The sequence below is a fragment of the Triturus cristatus genome, chromosome 1_1 (genome assembly GCF_964204655.1).
Source record: "Triturus cristatus chromosome 1_1, aTriCri1.1, whole genome shotgun sequence".
Lineage (NCBI taxonomy): Eukaryota > Metazoa > Chordata > Amphibia > Caudata > Salamandridae > Triturus > Triturus cristatus.
The window spans coordinates 226354525-226382434 of record NC_140579.1 but is presented as its reverse complement, the minus strand read 5'-3'; positions in this window follow the sequence as shown (position 1 = coordinate 226382434).

Here is a 27910-nt window from a genome sequence, read left to right as displayed (position 1 = left end):
GCATCAGACATCCGGCATCAGACATTCACAAACATCAGGCATCAGACATCAGGCATCAGACATCAGGCATCAGACATCCACAAGCATCAGACATCAGGAATCAGACATCAGGTATCAGGCATAAGATATCAGGCATCAGGCATCAGACATCAGGCATCAGACATCAGGCATAAGACATCATGCATCAGACATCATGCATCAGACATCCACAAGCATCAGGCATCAGACATCCACACGCATCAGACATCCACAAGCATCAGACATCATGCATCAGACATCAGGCAACATACATCCACACGCATCAGGCATCAGACATCAAACATCAGGCATCAGATATCAGACATCAGGCATCAGACATCCACAAGCATCAGGCATCAGACATCCACAAGCATCAGGCATCAGACATCAGGCATCCACAAGCATCAGACATCCACAAGCTTCAGACATCATGCATCAGACATCAGGCAACACACATCCACAAGCATCAGGCATCAGACATCAAATATCGGGCATCAGACATCAGGCATCAGACTTCCACAAGCATCAGGCATCCACAAGCATCAGACATCAGGAATCAGACATCATGCATCAGACATCAGGCAACACACATCCACAAGCATCAGGCATCAGACATCCACAAGCATCAAGCATCAGACATCAGGCATCAGATATCAGACATCAGGCATCAGACATCCACAAGCATCAGACATCCACAAGCATCAGGCATCAGACATCAAACATCGGGCATCAGATATCAGGCACCTGACATCCACAAGCATCAGACAACCACAAGCACCAGACATCAGGCATCAGACATCGATAAGCATCAGACATCATGCATCAGACATCAGGTGTCAGACATCATGCATCCGATATCCACAAGCATCAGACATCAGGCATCAGACAGCCACAAGCATCAGACACCCACAAGCATCAGACATCAGGAATCAAACATCCATAAGCATCAGACATCCACAAGCATCAGGCAACAGACATCAAACATCGGGCATCAGACATCAGGCATCAGACTTCCACAAGCATCAAGCATAAGACATCAGGTATCAGACATCCACAAGCATCAGACATCAGGCAACACACATCCACAAGCATCAGGCATCAGACATCAAACATCGGGCATCAGACATCAGGCACCAGACATCCACAAGCATCAGACATCCACAAGCGCAGACATCAGGCATCAGACATCCGGCATCAGACATTCACAAACATCAGGTATCAGACATCAGGCATCAGACATCCACAAGCATCAGACATCCACAAGCATCAGACATCATGCATCAGACATCATGCATCAGACATCAGGTGTCAGACATCATGCATCAGACATCCACAAGCATCAGACATCAGGCATCAGACAGCCACAAGCATCAAACATCCACAAGCATCAGACATCAGGAATCAAACATCCACAAGCATAAGACATCCACAAGCATCAGACATCAGGCAACACACATCCACAAGCATCAAACATCGGGCATCAGACATCAGGCACCAGACATCCACAAGCATCAGACATCCACAAGCACCAGACATCAGGCATCAGACATCCACAAGCATCAGACACCCACAAGCATCAGACATCATGCATCAGACATCATGCATCAGGTGTCAGACATCATGCATCAGACATCCACAAGCATCAGACATCCACAAGCATCAGGCAACAGACATCAAACATCGGGCATAAGACATCAGGCATCAGACATCAGGTGTCAGACATCATGCATCAGACATCCTCAAACATCTGACATCAGGCATCAGACAGCCACAAGCATCAGACATCAGGAATCAAACATCCACAAGCATCAGACATCCACAAGCATCAGACATCATGCATCAGACTTCAGGCAACACACATCCACAAGCATCAGGCATCAGACATCAAACATCGGGCATCAGACATCAGGCATCAGACTTCCACAAGCATCAGACATCCACAAGCATCAGACATCAGGCATCAGACATCCACAAGCATCAGACATCAGGAATCAGACATCAGGCATCAGACATCAGGCATCAGACATCAACACGCCTCAGACATCAGGCATCAGACATCCACAAGCATCAGACATCAGGAATCAGACATCAGGCATCAGACATCAGGCATCAGACATCAGGCATCAGGCACCAGACATCCACAAGCATCAGACATCCACAAACATCAGACATCAGGAATCAGACATCATGCATCAGACATCAGGCATCAGACATCCGGCATCAGACATTCACAAACATCAGGCATAAGACATCATGCATCAGACATCCACAAGCCTCAGACATCCGGCATCGGACATGGATAAGCATCAGACATCATGCATCAGACATCAGGTGTCAGACATCATGCATCAGACATCCTCAAACATCTGACATCAGGCATCAGACAGCCACAAGCATCAGACATCAGGAATCAAACATCCACAAGCATCAGACATCCACAAGCATCAGACATCATGCATCAGACTTCAGGCAACACACATCCACAAGCATCAGGCATCAGACATCATCAAGCATCAGACATCAGGCATCAGACATCCACAAGCATCAGACATCAGGCATCAGACATCAGGCATCAGGCACCAGACATCTAGAAGCATCAGACATCCACAAACATCAGGCATCAGACATCATGCATCAGGCATCAGACATCCGGCATCAGACATTCACAAACATCAGGCATCAGACATCAGGCATCAGACATCAGGCATCAGACATCCACAAGCATCAGACATCAGGAATCAGACATCAGGTATCAGGCATAAGATATCAGGCATCAGGCATCAGACATCAGGCATCAGACATCAGGCATAAGACATCATGCATCAGACATCATGCATCAGACATCCACAAGCATCAGGCATCAGACATCCACACGCATCAGACATCCACAAGCATCAGACATCATGCATCAGACATCAGGCAACATACATCCACACGCATCAGGCATCAGACATCAAACATCAGGCATCAGATATCAGACATCAGGCATCAGACATCCACAAGCATCAGGCATCAGACATCCACAAGCATCAGGCATCAGACATCAGGCATCCACAAGCATCAGACATCCACAAGCTTCAGACATCATGCATCAGACATCAGGCAACACACATCCACAAGCATCAGGCATCAGACATCAAATATCGGGCATCAGACATCAGGCATCAGACTTCCACAAGCATCAGGCATCCACAAGCATCAGACATCAGGAATCAGACATCATGCATCAGACATCAGGCAACACACATCCACAAGCATCAGGCATCAGACATCCACAAGCATCAAGCATCAGACATCAGTCATCAGATATCAGACATCAGGCATCAGACATCCACAAGCATCAGACATCCACAAGCATCAGGCATCAGGCATCAGACATCATGCATCAGGCATCAGACATTCACAAATATCAGGCATCAGACATCAGGCATCAGACTTCCACAAGCATCAGACATCAGGCATCCGACTTCCACAAGCATCAGACATCATGCATCAGACATCATGCATCAGATATCAGGTGTCAGACATCATGCATCAGACATCCACAAGCATCAGACAACAGGCATCAGACAGCCACAAGCATCATACATCCACAAGCATCAGACATCAGGAATCAAACATCCACAAGCATCAGACATCCACAAGCATCAGGCAACAGACATCAAACATCGGGCATCAGACATCAGGCATCAGACTTCCACAAGCATCAAGCATAAGATATCAGGCATCAGACATCCACAAGCATCAGACATCAGGCAACACACATCCACAAGCATCAGGCATCAGACATCAAACATCGGGCATCAGACATCAGGCACCAGACATCCACAAGCATCAGACATCCACAAGCACAAGACATCAGGCATCAGACATCATGCATCAGACATCCGGCATCAGACATTCACAAACATCAGGTATCAGACATCAGGCATCAGACATCCACAAACATCAGACATCCACAAGCATCAGACATCATGCATCAGACATCATGCATCAGACATCAGGTGTCAGACATCATGGATCAGACATCCACAAGCATCAGACATCAGGCATCAGACAGCCACAAGCATCAAACATCCACAAGCATCAGACATCAGGAATCAAACATCCACAAGCATCAGACATCCACAAGCATCAGACATCAGGCAACACACATCCACAAGCATCAGGCATCAGACATCAAACATCGGACATCAGACATCAGGCATCAGACTTCCACCAGCATCAAGCATCAGACATCAGGCATCAGACATCCACAAGCATCAGACATCAGGTATCAGACATCATGCATCAGACATCAGGCAACACACATCCACAAGCATCAGGCATCAGGCATCCACAAGCATCAGGCATCAGACATCAGGCATCAGACATCCACAAGCATCAGGCATCACACATCAGGCATCAGACATCCACAAGCATCAGACATCAGGCATCCACAAGCATCAGACATCAGGCATCAAACATCAGGCATCACACATCCACAAGCATCAGGCAACAGACATCAAACATCGGGCATCAGACATCAGGCATCAGACTTCCACAAGCATCAAGCATCAGGCATCAGACATCCACAAGCATCAGACATCAGGCAACACACATCCACAAGCATCAGACATCAAACATCGGGCATCAGATATCAGGCACCTGACATCCACAAGCATCAGACAACCACAAGCACCAGACATCAGGCATCAGACATCGATAAGCATCAGACATCATGCATCAGACATCAGGTGTCAGACATCATGCATCCGATATCCACAAGCATCAGACATCAGGCATCAGACAGCCACAAGCATCAGACACCCACAAGCATCAGACATCAGGAATCAAACATCCATAAGCATCAGACATCCACAAGCATCAGGCAACAGACATCAAACATCGGGCATCAGACATCAGGCATCAGACTTCCACAAGCATCAAGCATAAGACATCAGGTATCAGACATCCACAAGCATCAGACATCAGGCAACACACATCCAGAAGCATCAGGCATCAGACATCAAACATCGGGCATCAGACATCAGGCACCAGACATCCACAAGCATCAGACATCCACAAGCGCAGACATCAGGCATCAGACATCCGGCATCAGACATTCACAAACATCAGGTATCAGACATCAGGCATCAGACATCCACAAGCATCAGACATCCACAAGCATCAGACATCATGCATCAGACATCATGCATCAGACATCAGGTGTCAGACATCATGCATCAGACATCCACAAGCATCAGACATCAGGCATCAGACAGCCACAAGCATCAAACATCCACAAGCATCAGACATCAGGAATCAAACATCCACAAGCATAAGACATCCACAAGCATCAGACATCAGGCAACACACATCCACAAGCATCAAACATCGGGCATCAGACATCAGGCACCAGACATCCACAAGCATCAGACATCCACAAGCACCAGACATCAGGCATCAGACAGCCACAAGCATCAGACACCCACAAGCATCAGACATCATGCATCAGACATCATGCATCAGGTGTCAGACATCATGCATCAGACATCCACAAGCATCAGACATCCACAAGCATCAGGCAACAGACATCAAACATCGGGCATAAGACATCAGGCATCAGACTTCCACAAGCATCAAGCATAAGACATCAGGTATGAGACATCCACAAGCATCAGACATCAGGCAACACACATCCACAAGCATCAGGCATCAGACATCAAACATCGGGCATCACACATCAGGCACCTGACATCCACAAGCATCAGACATCCACAAGCATCAGACATCATGCATCAGACATCATGCATCAGGTGTCAGACATCATGCATCAGACATCACAAGCATCAGACATCAGGCATCAGACAGCCACAAGCATCAAACATCCACAAGCATCAGACATCAGGAATCAAACATCCACAAGCATAAGACATCCACAAGCATCAGACATCATGCATCAGACATCAGGCAACACACATCCACAAGCATCAGGCATCAGACATCAAACATCAGGCATCAGACATCAGGCATCAGACATCCACAAGCATCAGACATCAGGTATCAGACATCATGCATCAGACATCAGGCAACACACATCCACAAGCATCAGGCATCAGACATCCACAAGCATCATGCATCAGACATCAGGCAACACACATCCACAAGCATCAGGCATCCACAAGCATCAGACATCAGGCATCAGACATCCACAAGCATCAGGCATCAGACATCAGGCATCAGACATCCACAAGCATCAGACATCAGGCATCCACACGCATCAGACATCAGGCATCAAACATCAGGCATCAGACATCCACAAACATCAGGCAACAGACATCAAACATCGGGCATCAGACATCAGGCATCAGACTTCCACAAGCATCAAGCATCAGACATCAGGCATCATACATCCACAAGCATCAGACATCAGGCAACACACATCCACAAGCATCAGACATCAAACATCGGGCATCAGACATCAGCGACAGACATCCACAAGCATCAGACATCCACAAGCACCAGACATCAGGCATCAGACATCATGCATCAGACATCAGGCATCAGATATCCGGCATCAGACATTCACAAACATCAGGTATCAGACATCAGGCATCAGACATCCACATGCATCAGACATCATGCATCAGACATCAGGTGTCAGACATCATGCATCAGACATCCACAAGCATCAGACATCAGGCATCAGACAGCCACAAGCATCAGACATCCACAAGCATCAGACATCAGGAATCAAACATCCACAAGCATCAGACATCCATAAGCATCAGACATCATGCCTCAGACATCAGGCAACGCACATCCACAAGCATTAGGCATCAGACATCCACAAGCATCAAGCATCAGACATCAGGCATCAGACATCCACAAGCATCAGACATCAGGAATCAGACATCAGGAATCAGACATCAGGCATCAGACATCAGGCATCAGGCACCAGACATCCACAAGCATCAGACATCCACAAGCATCAGACATCAGGCATCAGACATCATGCATCAGGCATCAGACATCCGGCATCAGACATTCACAAACATCAGGCATCAGGCATCAGACATCAGGCATCAGACATCCACAAGCATCAGACATCAGGAATCAGACATCAGGTATCAGGCATAAGATATCAGGCATCAGGCATCAGACATCAGGCATCAGACATCAGCCATCAGGCATAAGACATCATGCATCAGACAGCATGCATCAGACATCCACAAGCATCAGGCATCAGACATCCACACGCATCAGACATCCACAAGCATCAGACATCATGCATCAGACATCATGCATCAGACATCAGGCAACATACATCCACACGCATCAGGCATCAGACATCAAACATCAGGCATCAGATATCAGACATCAGGCATCAGACATCCACAAGCATCAGGCATCAGACATCCACAAGCGTCAGGCATCAGACATCAGGCATCCACAAGCATCAGACATCCACAAGCTTCAGACATCATGCATCAGACATCAGGCAACACACATCCACAAGCATCAGGCATCAGACATCAAATATCGGGCATCAGACATCAGGCATCAGACTTCCACAAGCATCAAGCATCAGGCATCCACAAGCATCAGACATCAGGTATCAGACATCATGCATCAGACATCAGACATCAGGCACCAGACATCCACAAGCATCAGACATCCACAAGCATCAGGCATCAGACATCATGCATCAGACATCAGACATTCACAAATATCAGGCATCAGACATCAGGTATCAGACTTCCACAAGCATCAGACATCAGGCATCAGACTTCCACAAGCATCAGACATCATGCATCAGACATCATGCATCAGACATCAGGTGTCAGACATCATACATCAGACATCCACACGCATCAGACATCAGGCATCAGACAGCCACAAGCATCATACATCCACAAGCATCAGACATCAGGAATCAAACATCCACAAGCATCAGACATCCACAAGCATCAGACATCATGCATTAGACATCAGGCAACACACATCCACAAGCATCAGACATCAGGCATCAGACATCTACAAGCATCAGACATCCACAAGCATCAGACATCCACAAGCATCAGACATCAAGCATCAGACATCAGGCATCAGACATCCAGCATCAGACATTCACAAACATCAGGCATCAGACATCAGCCATCAGACATCCACAAGCATCAGGCATCAGACATCAGACATCATGCATCAGACATCAAGCATCAGACATTCACAAATATCAGGCATCAGACATCAGGCATCAGACATCCACAAGCATCAGACATCAGCCATCAGACATCCATAAGCATCAGACATCAGACATCATGCATCAGACATCATGCGTCAGACATCAGGTGTCAGATATCATGCATCAGACATCCACAAGCATCAGACATCAGGCATCAGACAGCCACAAGCATCAGACATCCACAAGCATCAGACATGAGGAATCAAACATCCACAAGCATCACGCATCCACAAGCATCAGACATCCACAAGCATTAGACATCAGGCAACACACATCCACAAGCATCAGGCATCAGACATCAAACATCGGGCATCAGACATCAGGCATCAGACTTCCACAAGCATCAAGCATCAGACATCCACAAACATCAGACATCAGGTATCAGACATCATGCATCAGACATCAGGCAACACACGTCCACAAGCATCAGGCATCAGACATCCACAAGCATCAGACATCAGGCATCAGACATCCACAAGCATCAGACATCAGGAATCAGACATCAGGCATCAGACATCAGGCACCAGACATCCACAAGCATCAGACATCCACAAACATCAGGAATCAGACATCATGAATCAGACATCAGGCATCAGACATCCGGCATCAGACATTCACAAACATCAGGCATCAGACATCATGCATCAGACATCCACAAGCCTCAGACATCCGGCATCAGCCATGGATAAGCATCAGACATCATGCATCAGGTGTCAGACATCATGCATCAGACATCCACAAGCATCTGACATCAGGCATCAGACAGCCACAAGCATCAGACATCAGGAATCAAACATCCACAAGCATCAGACATCCACAAGCATCAGACATCATGCATCACACTTCAGGCAATACACATCCACAAGCATCAGGCATCAGACATCCACAAGCATCAAGCATCAAGCATCAGACATCCACAAGCATCAGACATCAGGAATCAGACATCAGGAATCAGACATCAGGCATCAGACATCAGGCATCAGGCACCAGACATCCACAAGCATCAGACATCCACAAGCATCAGACATCAGCCATCATGCATCAGGCATCAGACATCCGGCATCAGACATTCACAAACATCAGGCATCAGACATCAGGCATAAGATATCAGGCATCAGGCATCAGACATCAGGCATCAGACATCAGCCATAAGACATCATGCATCAGACATCATGCATCAGACATCCACAAGCATAAGGCATCAGACATCCACATGCATCAGACATCCACAAGCATCAGACATCATGCATCAGACATCATGCATCAGACATCAGGCAACGCACATCCACAAGCATTAGGCATCAGACATCCACAAGCATCAAGCATCAGACATCAGGCATCAGACATCCACAAGCATCAGACATCAGGAATCAGACATCAGGAATCAGACATCAGGCATCAGACATCAGGCATCAGGCACCAGACATCCACAAGCATCAGACATCCACAAGCATCAGACATCAGGCATCAGACATCATGCATCAGGCATCAGACATCCGGCATCAGACATTCACAAACATCAGGCATCAGGCATCAGACATCAGGCATCAGACATCCACAAGCATCAGACATCAGGAATCAGACATCAGGTATCAGGCATAAGATATCAGGCATCAGGCATCAGACATCAGGCATCAGACATCAGCCATCAGGCATAAGACATCATGCATCAGACAGCATGCATCAGACATCCACAAGCATCAGGCATCAGACATCCACACGCATCAGACATCCACAAGCATCAGACATCATGCATCAGACATCATGCATCAGACATGAGGCAACATACATCCACACGCATCAGGCATCAGACATCAAACATCAGGCATCAGATATCAGACATCAGGCATCAGACATCCACAAGCATCAGGCATCAGACATCCACAAGCGTCAGGCATCAGACATCAGGCATCCACAAGCATCAGACATCCACAAGCTTCAGACATCATGCATCAGACATCAGGCAACACACATCCACAAGCATCAGGCATCAGACATCAAATATCGGGCATCAGACATCAGGCATCAGACTTCCACAAGCATCAAGCATCAGGCATCCACAAGCATCAGACATCAGGTATCAGACATCATGCATCAGACATCAGACATCAGGCACCAGACATCCACAAGCATCAGACATCCACAAGCATCAGGCATCAGACATCATGCATCAGACATCAGACATTCACAAATATCAGGCATCAGACATCAGGTATCAGACTTCCACAAGCATCAGACATCAGGCATCAGACTTCCACAAGCATCAGACATCATGCATCAGACATCATGCATCAGACATCAGGTGTCAGACATCATACATCAGACATCCACACGCATCAGACATCAGGCATCAGACAGCCACAAGCATCATACATCCACAAGCATCAGACATCAGGAATCAAACATCCACAAGCATCAGACATCCACAAGCATCAGACATCATGCATTAGACATCAGGCAACACACATCCACAAGCATCAGACATCAGGCATCAGACATCTACAAGCATCAGACATCCACAAGCATCAGACATCCACAAGCATCAGACATCAAGCATCAGACATCAGGCATCAGACATCCAGCATCAGACATTCACAAACATCAGGCATCAGACATCAGCCATCAGACATCCACAAGCATCAGGCATCAGACATCAGACATCATGCATCAGACATCAAGCATCAGACATTCACAAATATCAGGCATCAGACATCAGGCATCAGACATCCACAAGCATCAGACATCAGCCATCAGACATCCATAAGCATCAGACATCAGACATCATGCATCAGACATCATGCGTCAGACATCAGGTGTCAGATATCATGCATCAGACATCCACAAGCATCAGACATCAGGCATCAGACAGCCACAAGCATCAGACATCCACAAGCATCAGACATGAGGAATCAAACATCCACAAGCATCACGCATCCACAAGCATCAGACATCCACAAGCATTAGACATCAGGCAACACACATCCACAAGCATCAGGCATCAGACATCAAACATCGGGCATCAGACATCAGGCATCAGACTTCCACAAGCATCAAGCATCAGACATCCACAAACATCAGACATCAGGTATCAGACATCATGCATCAGACATCAGGCAACACACGTCCACAAGCATCAGGCATCAGACATCCACAAGCATCAGACATCAGGCATCAGACATCCACAAGCATCAGACATCAGGAATCAGACATCAGGCATCAGACATCAGGCACCAGACATCCACAAGCATCAGACATCCACAAACATCAGGAATCAGACATCATGAATCAGACATCAGGCATCAGACATCCGGCATCAGACATTCACAAACATCAGGCATCAGACATCATGCATCAGACATCCACAAGCCTCAGACATCCGGCATCAGCCATGGATAAGCATCAGACATCATGCATCAGGTGTCAGACATCATGCATCAGACATCCACAAGCATCTGACATCAGGCATCAGACAGCCACAAGCATCAGACATCAGGAATCAAACATCCACAAGCATCAGACATCCACAAGCATCAGACATCATGCATCACACTTCAGGCAATACACATCCACAAGCATCAGGCATCAGACATCCACAAGCATCAAGCATCAAGCATCAGACATCCACAAGCATCAGACATCAGGAATCAGACATCAGGAATCAGACATCAGGCATCAGACATCAGGCATCAGGCACCAGACATCCACAAGCATCAGACATCCACAAGCATCAGACATCAGCCATCATGCATCAGGCATCAGACATCCGGCATCAGACATTCACAAACATCAGGCATCAGACATCAGGCATAAGATATCAGGCATCAGGCATCAGACATCAGGCATCAGACATCAGCCATAAGACATCATGCATCAGACATCATGCATCAGACATCCACAAGCATAAGGCATCAGACATCCACATGCATCAGACATCCACAAGCATCAGACATCATGCATCAGACATCATGCATCAGACATCAGGCAACATACATCCACACGCATCAGGCATCAGACATCAAACATCAGGCATCAGATATCAGACATCAGGCATCAGACATCCACAAGCGTCAGGCATCAGACATCAGGCATCCACAAGCATCAGACATCCACAAGCTTCAGACATCATGCATCAGACATCAGGCAACACACATCCACAAGCATCAGGCATCAGACATCAAATATCGGGCATCAGACATCAGGCATCAGACTTCCACAAGCATCAAGCATCAGGCATCCACAAGCATCAGACATCAGGTATCAGACATCATGCATCAGACATCAGGCAACACACATCCACAAGCATCAGGCATCAGACATCCACAAGCATCAAGCATCAGACATCAGGCATCAGACATCCACAAGCATCAGACATCAGGAATCAGACATCAGGCATCAGACATCAGACATCAGGCACCAGACATCCACAAGCATCAGACATCCACAAGCATCAGACATCAGGCATCAGACATCATGCATCAGACATCAGACATTCACAAATATCAGGCATCAGACATCAGGTATCAGACTTCCACAAGCATCAGACATCAGGCATCAGACTTCCACAAGCATCAGACATCATGCATCAGACATCATGCATCAGACATCAGGTGTCAGACAACATGCATCAGACATCCACAAGCATCAGACATCAGGCATCAGACAGCCACAAGCATCATACATCCACAAGCATCAGACATCAGGAATCAAACATCCACAAGCATCAGACATCCACAAGCATCAGACATCATGCATCAGACATCAGGCAACACACATCCACAAGCATCAGGCATCAGACATCAAACATCAGGCATCAGACATCATGCATCAGACATCCACAAGCATCAGACATCAGGCATCAGACAGCCACAAGCATCACACACCCACAAGCATCAGACATCAGGAATCAAACATCCACAAGCATCAGACATCCACAAGCATCAGGCAACAGACATCAAACATCGGGCATCAGACATCAGGCATAAGACTTCCACAAGCATCAAGCATAAGATATCAGGCATCAGACATCCACAAGCATCAGACATCAGGCAACACACATCCACAAGCATCAGGCATCAGACATCAAACATCGGGCATCAGACATCAGGCACCAGACATCCACAAGCATCAGACATCCACAAGCACAAGACATCAGGCATCACAGACATCATGCATCAGACATCCGGCATAAGACATTCACAAACATCAGGTATCAGACATCAGGCATCAGACATCCACAAACATCAGACATCCACAAGCATCAGACATCATGCATCAGACATCAGGTGTCAGACATCATGGATCAGACATCCACAAGCATCAGACATCAGGCATCAGACAGCCACAAGCATCAAACATCCACAAGCATCAGACATCAGGAATCAAACATCCACAAGCATCAGACATCCACAAGCATCAGACATCAGGCAACACACATCCACAAGCATCAGGCATCAGACATCAAACATCGGACATCAGACATCAGGCATCAGACTTCCACCAGCATCAAGCATCAGACATCAGGCATCAGACATCCACAAGCATCAGACATCAGGTATCAGACATCATGCATCAGACATCAGGCAACACATATCCACAAGCATCAGGCATCAGGCATCCACAAACATCAGGCATCAGACATCAGGCATCAGACATCCACAAGCATCAGGCATCACACATCAGGCATCAGACATCCACAAGCAGCAGACATCAGGCATCCACAAGCATCAGACATCAGGCATCAAACATCAGGCATCACATATCCACAAGCATCAGGCAACAGACATCAAACATCGGGCATCAGACATCAGGCATCAGACTTCCACAAGCATCAAGCATCAGACATCAGGCATCAGACATCCACAAGCATCAGACATCAGGCAACACACATCCACAAGCATCAAACATCGGGCATCAGACATCAGGCACCAGACATCCACAAGCATCAGACATCCACAAGCACCAGACATCAGGCATCAGACAGCCACAAGCATCAGACACCCACAAGCATCAGACATCAGGAATCAAACATCCACAAGCATCAGACATCCACAAGCATCAGGCAACAGACATCAAACATCGGGCATCAGACATCAGGCATCAGACTTCCACAAGCATCAAGCATAAGACATCAGGTATGAGACATCCACAAGCATCAGACATCAGGCAACACACATCCACAAGCATCAGGCATCAGACATCAAACATCGGGCATCAGACATCAGGCACCTGACATCCACAAGCATCAGACATCCACAAGCATCAGACATCATGCATCAGACATCATGCATCAGACATCAGGTGTCAGACATCATGCATCAGACATCCACAAGCATCAGACATCAGGCATCAGACAGCCACAAGCATCAAACATCCACAAGCATCAGACATCAGGAATCAAACATCCACAAGCATAAGACATCCACAAGCATCAGACATCATGCATCAGACATCAGGCAACACACATCCACAAGCATCAGGCATCAGACATCAGGCAACACACATCCACAAGCATCAGGCATCAGACATCCACAAGCATCATGCATCAGACATCAGGCAACACACATCCACAAGCATCAGGCATCCACAAGCATCAGACATCAGGCATCAGACATCCACAAGCATCAGGCATCAGACATCAGGCATCAGACATCCACAAGCATCAGACATCAGGCATCCACACGCATCAGACATCAGGCATCAAACATCAGGCATCAGACATCCACAAACATCAGGCAACAGACATCAAACATCGGGCATCAGACATCAAGCATCAGACATCAGGCATCATACATCCACAAGCATCAGACATCAGGCAACACACATCCACAAGCATCAGACATCAAACATCGGGCATCAGACATCAGGCACCAGACATCCACAAGCATCAGACATCCACAAGCACCAGACATCAGGCATCAGACATCATGCATCAGACATCAGGCATCAGATATCCGGCATCAGACATTCACAAGCATCAGGTATCAGACATCAGGCATCAGACATCCACATGCATCAGACATCATGCATCAGACATCAGGTGTCAGACATCATGCATCAGACATCCACAAGCATCAGACATCAGGCATCAGACAGCCACAAGCATCAGACATCCACAAGCATCAGACATCAGGAATCAAACATCCACAAGCATCAGACATCCATAAGCATCAGACATCATGCCTCAGACATCAGGCAACGCACATCCACAAGCATCAGGCATCAGACATCAAACATCGGGCATCAGACTTCCAAAAGCATCAAGCATCAGACATCAGGCATCAGACATCCACAAGCATCAGACATCAGGTATCAGACATCATGCATCAGACATCAGGCAACACACATCCACAAGCATCAGGCATCAAACATCCACAAGCATCAGACATCAGGCATCAGACATCCACAAGCATCAGAAATCAGGAATCAGACATCAGGAATCAGACATCAGGCATCAGACATCAGACATCAGGCACCAGACATCCACAAGCATCAGACATCCACGAGCATAGACATCCACAAGCATCAGGCATCAGACATCAAACATCGGGCATCAGATATCAGGCATCAGACTTCCACAAGCATCAGACATCATGCATCAGACATCAGGCAACACACATCCACAAGCATCAGGCATCAGACATCCACAAGCATCAAGCATCAGACATCAGGCATCAGACATCCACAAGCATCAGACATCAGGATTCAGATATCAGGAATCAGACATCAGGCATCAGACATCAGACATCAGGCACCAGACATCCACAAGCAGCAGACATCCACAAGCATCAGGCATCAGACATCAGACATCATGCATCAGACATCAGGCATCAGACATTCACAAATATCAGGCATCAGACATCAGACATCCACAAGCATCAGACATCAGGCATCAGACATCCACAAGCATCAGACATCAGACATCATGCATCAGACATCATTCGTCAGACATCAGGTGTCAGACATCATGCATCAGACATCCACAAGCATTATACATCAGGCATCAGACAGGCACAAGCATCAGACATCCACAAGCATCAGACATCAGGAATCAAACATCCACAAGCATCAGACATCCACAAGCATCAGACATCATGCATCAGACATCAGGCAACACACATCCACAAGCATCAGGCATCAGACATCAAACATCAGGCATCAGACATCATGCAGCAGACATACACAAGCATCAGACATCAGGCATCAGACAGCCACAAGCATCACACACCCACAAGCATCAGACATCAGGAATCAAACATCCACAAGCATCAGACATCCACAAGCATCAGGCAACAGACATCAAACATCGGGCATCAGACATCAGGCATCAGACTTCCACAAGCATCAAGCATAAGATATCAGGCATCAGACATCCACAAGCATCAGACATCAGGCAACACACATCCACAAGCATCAGACATCAAACATCGGGCATCAGACATCAGGCACCAGACATCCACAAGCATGAGACATCCACAAGCACAAGACATCCGGCATCAGACATTCACAAACATCAGGTATCAGACATCAGGCATCAGACATCCACAAACATCAGACATCCAAAAGCATCAGACATCATGCATCAGACATCATGCATCAGACATCAGGTGTCAGACATCATGGATCAGACATCCACAAGCATCAGACATCAGGCATCAGACAGCCACAAGCATCAAACATCCACAAGCATCAGACATCAGGAATCAAACATCCACAAGCATCAGACATCCACAAGCATCAGACATCAGGCAACACACATCCACAAGCATCAGGCATCAGACATCAAACATCGGACATCAGACATCAGGCATCAGACTTCCACCAGCATCAAGCATCAGACATCAGGCATCAGACATCCACAAGCATCAGACATCAGGTATCAGACATCATGCATCAGACATCTGGCAACACACATCCACAAGCATCAGGCATCAGGCATCCACAAGCATCAGACATCAGGCATCAGACATCCACAAGCATCAGAAATCAGGAATCAGACATCAGGCATCAGACATCAGGCACCAGACATCCACAAGCATCAGACATCCACGAGCATCAGACATCAACCAGCATCAGGCATCAGACATCCACAAGCATCAGGCATCACACATCAGGCATCAGACATCCACAAGCATCAGACATCAGGCATCCACAAGCATCAGACATCAGGCATCAGACATCAGGCATCACACATCCACAAGCATCAGGCAACAGACATCAAACATCGGGCATCAAACATCAGGCATCAGACTTCCACAAGCATCAAGCATCAGACATCAGGCATCAGACATCCACAAGCATCAGACATCAGGCAACACACATCCACAAGCATCAGACATCAGTCATCGGGCATCAGACATCAGGCACCAGACATCCACAAGCATCAGACATCCACAAGCACCAGACATCAGGCATCAGACATTGATAAGCATCAGACATCATGCATCAGACATCAGGTGTCCGACATCATGCATCCGACATCCACAAGCATCAGACATCAGGCATCAGACAGCCACAAGCATCAGACACCCACAAGCATCAGACATCAGGAATCAAACATCCACAAGCATCAGACATCCATAAGCATCAGGCAACAGACATCAAACATCGGGCATCAGACATCAGGCATCAGACTTCCACAAGCATCAAGCATAAGATATCAGGCATCAGACATCCACAAGCATCAGACATCAGGCAACACACATCCACAAGCATCAGGCATCAGACATCAAACATCGGGCATCAGACATCAGGCACCAGACATCCACAAGCATCAGACATCCACAAGCACAAGACATCAGGCATCAGACATCATGCATCAGACATCCGGCATCAGACATTCACAAACATCAGGTATCAGACATCAGGCATCAGACAGCCACAAGCATCAGACACCCACAAGCATCAGACATCAGGAATCAAACATCCACAAGCATCAGACATCCATAAGCATCAGGCAACAGACATCAAACATCGGGCATCAGACATCAGGCATCAGACTTCCACAAGCATCAAGCATAAGACATCAAGTATCAGACATCCACAAGCATCAGACATCAGGCAACACACATCCACAAGCATCAGGCATCAGACATCAAACATCGGGCATCAGACATCAGGCACCTGACATCCACAAGCATCAGACATCCACAAGCACAAGACATCAGGCATCAGACATCCGGCATCAGACATTCACAAACATCAGGTATCAGACATCAGGCATCAGACATCCACAAGCATCAGACATCAACAAGCATCAGACATCATGCATCAGACATCATGCATCAGACATCAGGTGTCAGACATCATGCATCAGACATCCACAAGCATCAGACGTCAGGCATCAGACAGCCACAAGCATCAAACATACACAAGCATCAGACATCAGGAATCAAACATCCACAAGCATAAGACATCCATAAGCATCAGACATCATGCATCAGACATCAGGCAACACACATCCACAAGCATCAGGCATCAGACATCAAACATCAAGCATCAGACATCAGGCATCAGACTTCCACCAGCATCAAGCATCAGACATCAGGCATCAGACATCCACAAGCATCAGACATCAGGTATCAGACATCATGCATAAGACATCAGGCAACACACATCCACAAGCATCAGGCATCCACAAGCATCAGACATCAGGCATCAGACATCCACAAGCATCAGGCATCAGACATCAGGCATCAGACATCCACAAGCATCAGACATCAGGCATCCACACGCATCCGACATCAGGCATCAAACATCAGGCATCAGACATCCACAAACATCAGGCAACAGACATCAAACATCGGGCATCAGACATCAGGCATCAGACTTCCACAAGCATCAAGCATCAGACATCAGGCATCAGACATCCACAAGCATCAGACATCAGGCCACACACATCCACAAGCATCAGACATCAAACATCGGGCATCAGACATCAGGCACCAGACATCCAAAAGCATCAGACATCCACAAGCACCAGACATCAGGCATCAGACATCATGCATCAGACATCAGGCATCAGATATCCGGCATCAGATATTCACAAACATCAGGTATCAGACATCAGGCATCAGACATCCACATGCATCAGACATCATGCATCAGACATCATGCATCAGACATCAGGTGTCAGACATCATGCATCAGACATCCACAAGCATCAGACATCAGGCATCAGACAGCCACAAGCATCAAACATCCACAAGCATCAGACATCAGGAATCAAACATCCACAAGCATCAGACATCCACAAGTTTCAGGCATCATGCATCAGACATCAGGCAACACACATCCACAAGCATCAGGCATCAGACATCAAACATCGGGCATCAGACATCAGGCATCAGACTTCCACCAGCATCAAGCATCAGACATCAGGCATCAGACATCCACAAGCATCAGACATCAGGTATCAGACATCATGCATCAGACATCAGGCAACACACATCCACAAGCATCAGGCATCAGACATCCACAAGCATCAAGCATCAGACATCAGGCATCAGACATCCACAAGCATCAGACATCAGGCATCAGACATCAGGCATCAGACATTAGGCACCAGACATCCACAAGTATCAGACATCCACAAGCATCAGACATCCACAAGCATCAGACATCAGACATCAGGCATTAGACATGCAGCATCAGACATTCACAAACATCAGGCATCAGACATCAGGCATCAGACATCCACAAGAATCAGACATCATGCATCAGACATCATGCATCAGACATCATGCATCAGACATCAGGTGTCAGACATCATGCATCAGACATCCACAAGCATCAGGCATCAGACAGCCGCACGCATCAGACACCCACAAACATCAGACATCAGGAATCAAACATCCACAAGCATCAGACATCCACAAGCATCAGACATCCACAAGCATCAGACATCATGCATCAGACATCAGGCAACACACATCCACAAGCATCAGGCATCAGACATCAAAAATCGGGCATCAGACATCAGGCAACACACATCCACAAGCATCAGGCATCAGATATCCACAAGCATCAAGCATCAGACATCAGGCATCAGACATCCACAAGCATCAGACATCAGGCATCAGACATCCACAGGCATCAGACATCAGACATCATGCATCAGACATCATTCGTCAGACATCAGGTGTCAGACATCATGCATCAGACATCCACAAGCATTATACATCAGGCATCAGACAGCCACAAGCATCAGACATCCACAAGCATCAGACATCAGGAATCAAACATCCACAAGCATCAGACATCCACAAGCATCAGACATCATGCATCAGACATCAGGCAACACACATCCACAAGCATCAGGCATCAGACATCAAACATCAGGCATCAGACATCATGCATCAGACATACACAAGCATCAGACATCAGGCATCAGACAGCCACAAGCATCACACACCCACAAGCATCAGACATCAGGAATCAAACATCCACAAGCATCAGACATCCACAAGCATCAAGCAACAGACATCAAACATCGGGCATCAGACATCAGGCATCAGACTTCCACAAGCATCAAGCATAAGATATCAGGCATCAGACATCCACAAGCATCAGACATCAGGCAACACACATCCACAAGCATCAGGCATCAGACATCAAACATCGGGCATCAGACATCAGGCACCAGACATCCACAAGAATGAGACATCCACAAGCACAAGACATCAGGCATCAGACATCATGCATCAGACATCTGGCATCAGACATTCACAAACATCAGGTATCAGACATCAGGCATCAGACATCCACAAACATCAGACATCCACAAGCATCAGACATCATGCATCAGACATCATGCATCAGACATCAGGTGTCAGACATCATGGATCAGACATCCACAAGCATCAGACATCAGGCATCAGACAGCCACAAGAATCAAACATCCACAAGCATCAGACATCAGGAATCAAACATCCACAAGCATCAGACATCCACAAGCATCAGACATCAGGCAACACACATCCACAAGCATCAGGCATCAGACATCAAACATCGGACATCAGACATCAGGCATCAGACTTCCACCAGCATCAAGCATCAGACATCAGGCATCAGACATCCACAAGCATCAGACATCAGGTATCAGACATCATGCATCAGACATCAGGCAACACACATCCACAAGCATCAGGCATCAGGCATCCACAAGCATCAGGCATCAGACATCAGGCATCAGACATCCACAAGCATCAGGCATCACACATCAGGCATCAGACATCCACAAGCATCAGACATCAGGCATCCACAAGCATCAGACATCAGGCATCAAACATCAGGCATCACACATCCACAAGCATCAGGCAACTGACATCAAACATCAGGCATCAGACATCAGGCATCAGACTTCCACAAGCATCAGACATCAGGCATCAGACATCCACAAGCATCAGACATCAGGCAACACACATCCACAAGCATCAGACATCAAACATCGGGCATCAGACATCAGGCACCAGACATCCACAAGCATCAGACATCCATAAGCACCAGACATCAGGCATCAGACATTGATAAGCATCAGACATCATGCATCAGACATCAGGTGTCAGACATCATGCATCCGACATCCACAAGCATCAGACATCAGGCATCAGACAGCCACAAGCATCAGACACCCACAAGCATCAGACATCAGGAATCAAACATCCACAAGCATCAGACATCCATAAGCATCAGGCAACAGATATCAAACATCGGGCATCAGACATCAGGCATCAGACTTCCACAAGCATCAAGCATAAGACATCAAGTATCAGACATCCACAAGCATCAGACATCAGGCAACACACGTCCACAAGCATCAGGCATCAGACATCAAACATCGGGCATCAGACATCAGGCACCTGACATCCACAAGCATCAGACATCCACAAGCACAAGACATCAGGCATCAGACATCCGGCATCAGACATTCACAAACATCAGGTATCAGGCATCAGGCATCCACAAGCATCAGACATCATGCATCAGACATCATGCATCAGACATCAGGTGTCAGACATCATGCATCAGACATCCACAAGCATCAGACATCAGGCATCAGACAGCCACAAGCATCAAACATCCACAAGCATCAGACATCAGGAATCAAACATCCACAAGCATAAGACATCCACAAGCATCAGACATCATGCATCAGACATCAGGCAACACACATCCACAAGGATCAGGCATCAGACATCAAACATCAGGCATCAGACATCAGGCATCAGACTTCCACCAGCATCAAGCATCAGACATCAGGCATCAGACATCCACAAGCATCAGACATCAGGTATCAGACATCATGCATAAGACATCAGGCAACACACATCCACAAGCATCAGGCATCCACAAGCATCAGACATCAGGCATCAGACATCCACAAGCATCAGGCATCAGACATCAGGCATCAGACATCCACAAGCATCAGACATCAGGCATCCACACGCATCGGACATCAGGCATCAAACATAAGGCATCAGACATCCACAAACATCAGGCAACAGACATCAAACATCGGGCATCAGACATCAGGCATCAGACTTCCACAAGCATCAAGCATCAGACATCAGGCATCAGACATCCACAAGCATCAGACATCAGGCAACACACATCCACAAGCATCAGACATCAAACATCGGGCATCAGACATCAGGCACCAGACATCCAAAAGCATCAGACATCCACAAGCACCAGACATCAGGCATCAGACATCATGCATCAGACATCAGGCATCAGATATCCAGCATCAGACATTCACAAACATCAGGTATCAGACATCAGGCATCATACATCCACATGCATCAGACATCATGCATCAGACATCAGGTGTCAGACATCATGCATCAGACATCCACAAGCATCAGACATCAGGCATCAGACAGCCACAAGCATCAAACATCCACAAGCATCAGACATCAGGAATCAAACATCCACAAGCATCAGACATCCACAAGTTTCAGGCATCATGCATCAGACATCAGGCAACACACATCCACAAGCATCAGGCATCAGACATCAAACATCAGGCATCAGACATCAGGCATCAGACTTCCACCAGCATCAAGCATCAAACATCAGGCATCACACATCCACAAGCATCAGGCAACTGACATCAAACATCAGGCATCAGACATCAGGCATCAGACTTCCACAAGCATCAGACATCAGGCATCAGACATCCACAAGCATCAGACATCAGGCAACACACATCCACAAGCATCAGACATCAAACATCGGGCATCAGACATCAGGCACCAGACATCCACAAGCATCAGACATCCACAAGCACCAGACATCAGGCATCAGACATTGATAAGCATCAGACATCATGCATCAGACATCAGGTGTCAGACATCATGCATCCGACATCCACAAGCATCAGACATCAGGCATCAGACAGCCACAAGCATCAGACACCCACAAGCATCAGACATCAGGAATCAAACATCCACAAGCATCAGACATCCATAAGCATCAGGCAACAGATATCAAACATCGGGCATCAGACATCAGGCATCAGACTTCCACAAGCATCAAGCATAAGACATCAAGTATCAGACATCCACAAGCATCAGACATCAGGCAACACACGTCCACAAGCATCAGGCATCAGACATCAAACATCGGGCATCAGACATCAGGCACCTGACATCCACAAGCATCAGACATCCACAAGCACAAGACATCAGGCATCAGACATCCGGCATCAGACATTCACAAACATCAGGTATCAGGCATCAGGCATCCACAAGCATCAGACATCAACAAGCATCAGACATCATGCATCAGACATCATGCATCAGACATCAGGTGTCAGACATCATGCATCAGACATCCACAAGCATCAGACATCAGGCATCAGACAGCCACAAGCATCAAACATCCACAAGCATCAGACATCAGGAATCAAACATCCACAAGCATAAGACATCCACAAGCATCAGACATCATGCATCAGACATCAGGCAACACACATCCACAAGCATCAGGCATCAGACATCAAACATCAGGCATCAGACATCAGGCATCAGACTTCCACCAGCATCAAGCATCAGACATCAGGCATCAGACATCCACAAGCATCAGACATCAGGTATCAGACATCATGCATAAGACATCAGGCAACACACATCCACAAGCATCAGGCATCCACAAGCATCAGACATCAGGCATCATACATCCACAAGCATCAGGCATCAGACATCAGGCATCAGACATCCACAAGCATCAGACATCAGGCATCCACACGCATCAGACATCAGGCATCAAACATCAGGCATCAGACATCCACAAACATCAGGCAACAGACATCAAACATCGGGCATCAGACATCAGGCATCAGACTTCCACAAGCATCAAGCATCAGACATCAGGCATCAGACATCCACAAGCATCAGACATCAGGCAACACACATCCACAAGCATCAGACATCAAACATCGGGCATCAGACATCAGGCACCAGACATCCAAATCATCAGACATCCACAAGCACCATACATCAGGCATCAGACATCATGCATCAGACATCAGGCATCAGATATCCAGCATCAGACATTCACAAACATCAGGTATCAGACATCATGCATCAGACATCATGCATCAGACATCAGGTGTCAGACATCATGCATCAGACATCCACAAGCATCAGACATCAGGCATCAGACAGCCACAAGCATCAAACATCCACAAGCATCAGACATCAGGAATCAAACATCCACAAGCATCAGACATCCACAAGTTTCAGGCATCATGCATCAGACATCAGGCAACACACATCCACAAGCATCAGGCATCAGACATCAAATATCGGGCATCAGACATCAGGCATCAGACTTCCACCAGCATCAAGCATCAGACATCAGGCATCAGACATCCACAAGCATCAGACATCAGGTATCAGACATCATGCATCAGACATCAGGCAACACACATCCACAAGCATCAGGCATCGGACATCCACAAGCATCAAGCATCAGACATCAGGCATCAGACATCCACAAGCATCAGACATCAGGCATCAGACATCAGGCATCAGACAGCCGCATGCATCAGACACCCACAAACATCAGACATCAGGAATCAAACATCCACAAGCATCAGACATCCACAAGCATCAGACATCATGCATCAGACATCAGGCAACACACATCCACAAGCATCAGGCATCAGACATCAAAAATCGGGCATCAGACATCAGGCAACACACATCCACAAGCATCAGGCATCAGATATCCACAAGCATCAAGCATCAGACATCAGGCATCAGACATCCACAAGCATCAGACATCAGGCATCAGACATTCACAAGCATCAGACATCAGACATCATGCATCAGACATCATTCGTCAGACATCAGGTGTCAGACATCATGCATCAGACATCCACAAGCATTATACATCAGGCATCAGACAGCCACAAGCATCAGACATCCACAAGCATCAGATATCAGGAATCAAACATCCACAAGCATCAGACATGCACAAGCATCAGACATCATGCATCAGACATCAGGCAACACACATCCACAAGCATCAGGCATCAGACAGCAAACATCAGGCATCAGACATCATGCATCAGACATACACAAGCATCAGACATCAGGCATCAGACAGCCACAAGCATCAGACATCAGCAATCAAACATCCACAAGCATCAGACATCCACAAGCATCAAGCAACAGACATCAAACATCGGGCATCAGACATCAGGCATCAGACTTCCACAAGCATCAAGCATAAGATATCAGGCATCAGACATCCACAAGCATCAGACATCAGGCAACACACATCCACAAGCATCAGGCATCAGACATCAAACATCGGGCATCAGACATCAGGCACCAGACATCCACAAGCATGAGACATCCACAAGCACAAGACATCAGGCATCAGACATCATGCATCAGACATCCGGCATCAGACATTCACAAACATCAGGTATCAGACATCAGGCATCAGACATCCACAAACATCAGACATCCACAAGCATCAGACATCATGCATCAGACATCATGCATCAGACATCAGGTGTCAGACATCATGGATCAGACATCCACAAGCATCAGACATCAGGCATCAGACAGCCACAAGCATCAAACATCCACAAGCATCAGACATCAGGAATCAAACATCCACAAGCATCAGACATCAGGCAACACACATCCACAAGCATCAGACATCAGGCAACACACATCCACAAGCATCAGGCATCAGACATCAAACATCGGACATCAGACATCAGGCATCAGACTTCCACCAGCATCAAGCATCAGACATCAGGCATCAGACATCCACAAGCATCAGACATCAGGTATCAGACATCATGCAACAGACATCAGGCAACACACATCCACAAGCATCAGGCATCAGGCATCCACAAGCATCAGGCATCAGACATCAGGCATCAGACATCCACAAGCATCAGGCATCACACATCAGGCATCAGACATCCACAAGCATCAGACATCAGGCATCCACAAGCATCAGACATCAGGCATCAAACATCAGGCATCACACATCCACAAGCATCAGGCAACAGACATCAAACATCAGGCATCAGACATCAGGCATCAGACTTCCACAAGCATCAAGCATCAGACATCAGGCATCAGACAACCACAAGCATCAGACATCAGGCAACCACATCCACAAGCATCAGACATCAAACATCGGGCATCAGATATCAGGCACCAGACATCCACAAGCATCAGACATCCACAAGCACCAGACATCAGGCATCAGACATTGATAAGCATCAGACATCATGCATCAGACATCAGGTGTCAGACATCATGCATCCGACATCCACAAGCATCAGACATCAGGCATCAGACAGCCACAATCATCAGACACCCACAAGCATCAGACATCAGGAATCAAACATCCACAAGCATCAGACATCCATAAGCATCAGGCAACAGACATCAAACATCGGGCATCAGACATCAAGTATCAGACATCCACAAGCATCAGACATCAGGCAACACACATCCACAAGCATCAGGCATCAGACATCAAACATCGGGCATCAGACATCAGGCACCTGACATCCACAAGCATCAGACATCCACAAGAACAAGACATCAGGCATCAGACATCCGGCATCAGACATTCACAAACATCAGGTATCAGGCATCAGGCATCCACAAGCATCAGACATCAACAAGCATCAGACATCATGCATCAGACATCATGCATCAGACATCAGGTGTCAGACATCATGCATCAGACATCCACAAGCATCAGACATCAGGCATCAGACAGCCACAAGCATCAAACATCCACAAGCATCAGACATCAGGAATCAAACATCCACAAGCATAAGACATCCACAAGCATCAGACATCATGCATCAGACATCAGGCAACACACATCCACAAGCATCAGGCATCAGACATCAAACATCAGGCATCAGACATCAGGCATCAGACTTCCACCAGCATCAAGCATCAGACATCAGGCATCAGACATCCACAAGCATCAGACATCAGGTATCAGACATCATGCATAAGACATCAGGCAACACACATCCACAAGCATCAGGCATCCACAAGCATCAGACATCAGGCATCAGACATCCACAAGCATCAGGCATCAGACATCAGGCATCAGACATCCACAAGCATCAGACATCAGGCATCCACACGCATCAGACATCAGGCATCAAAC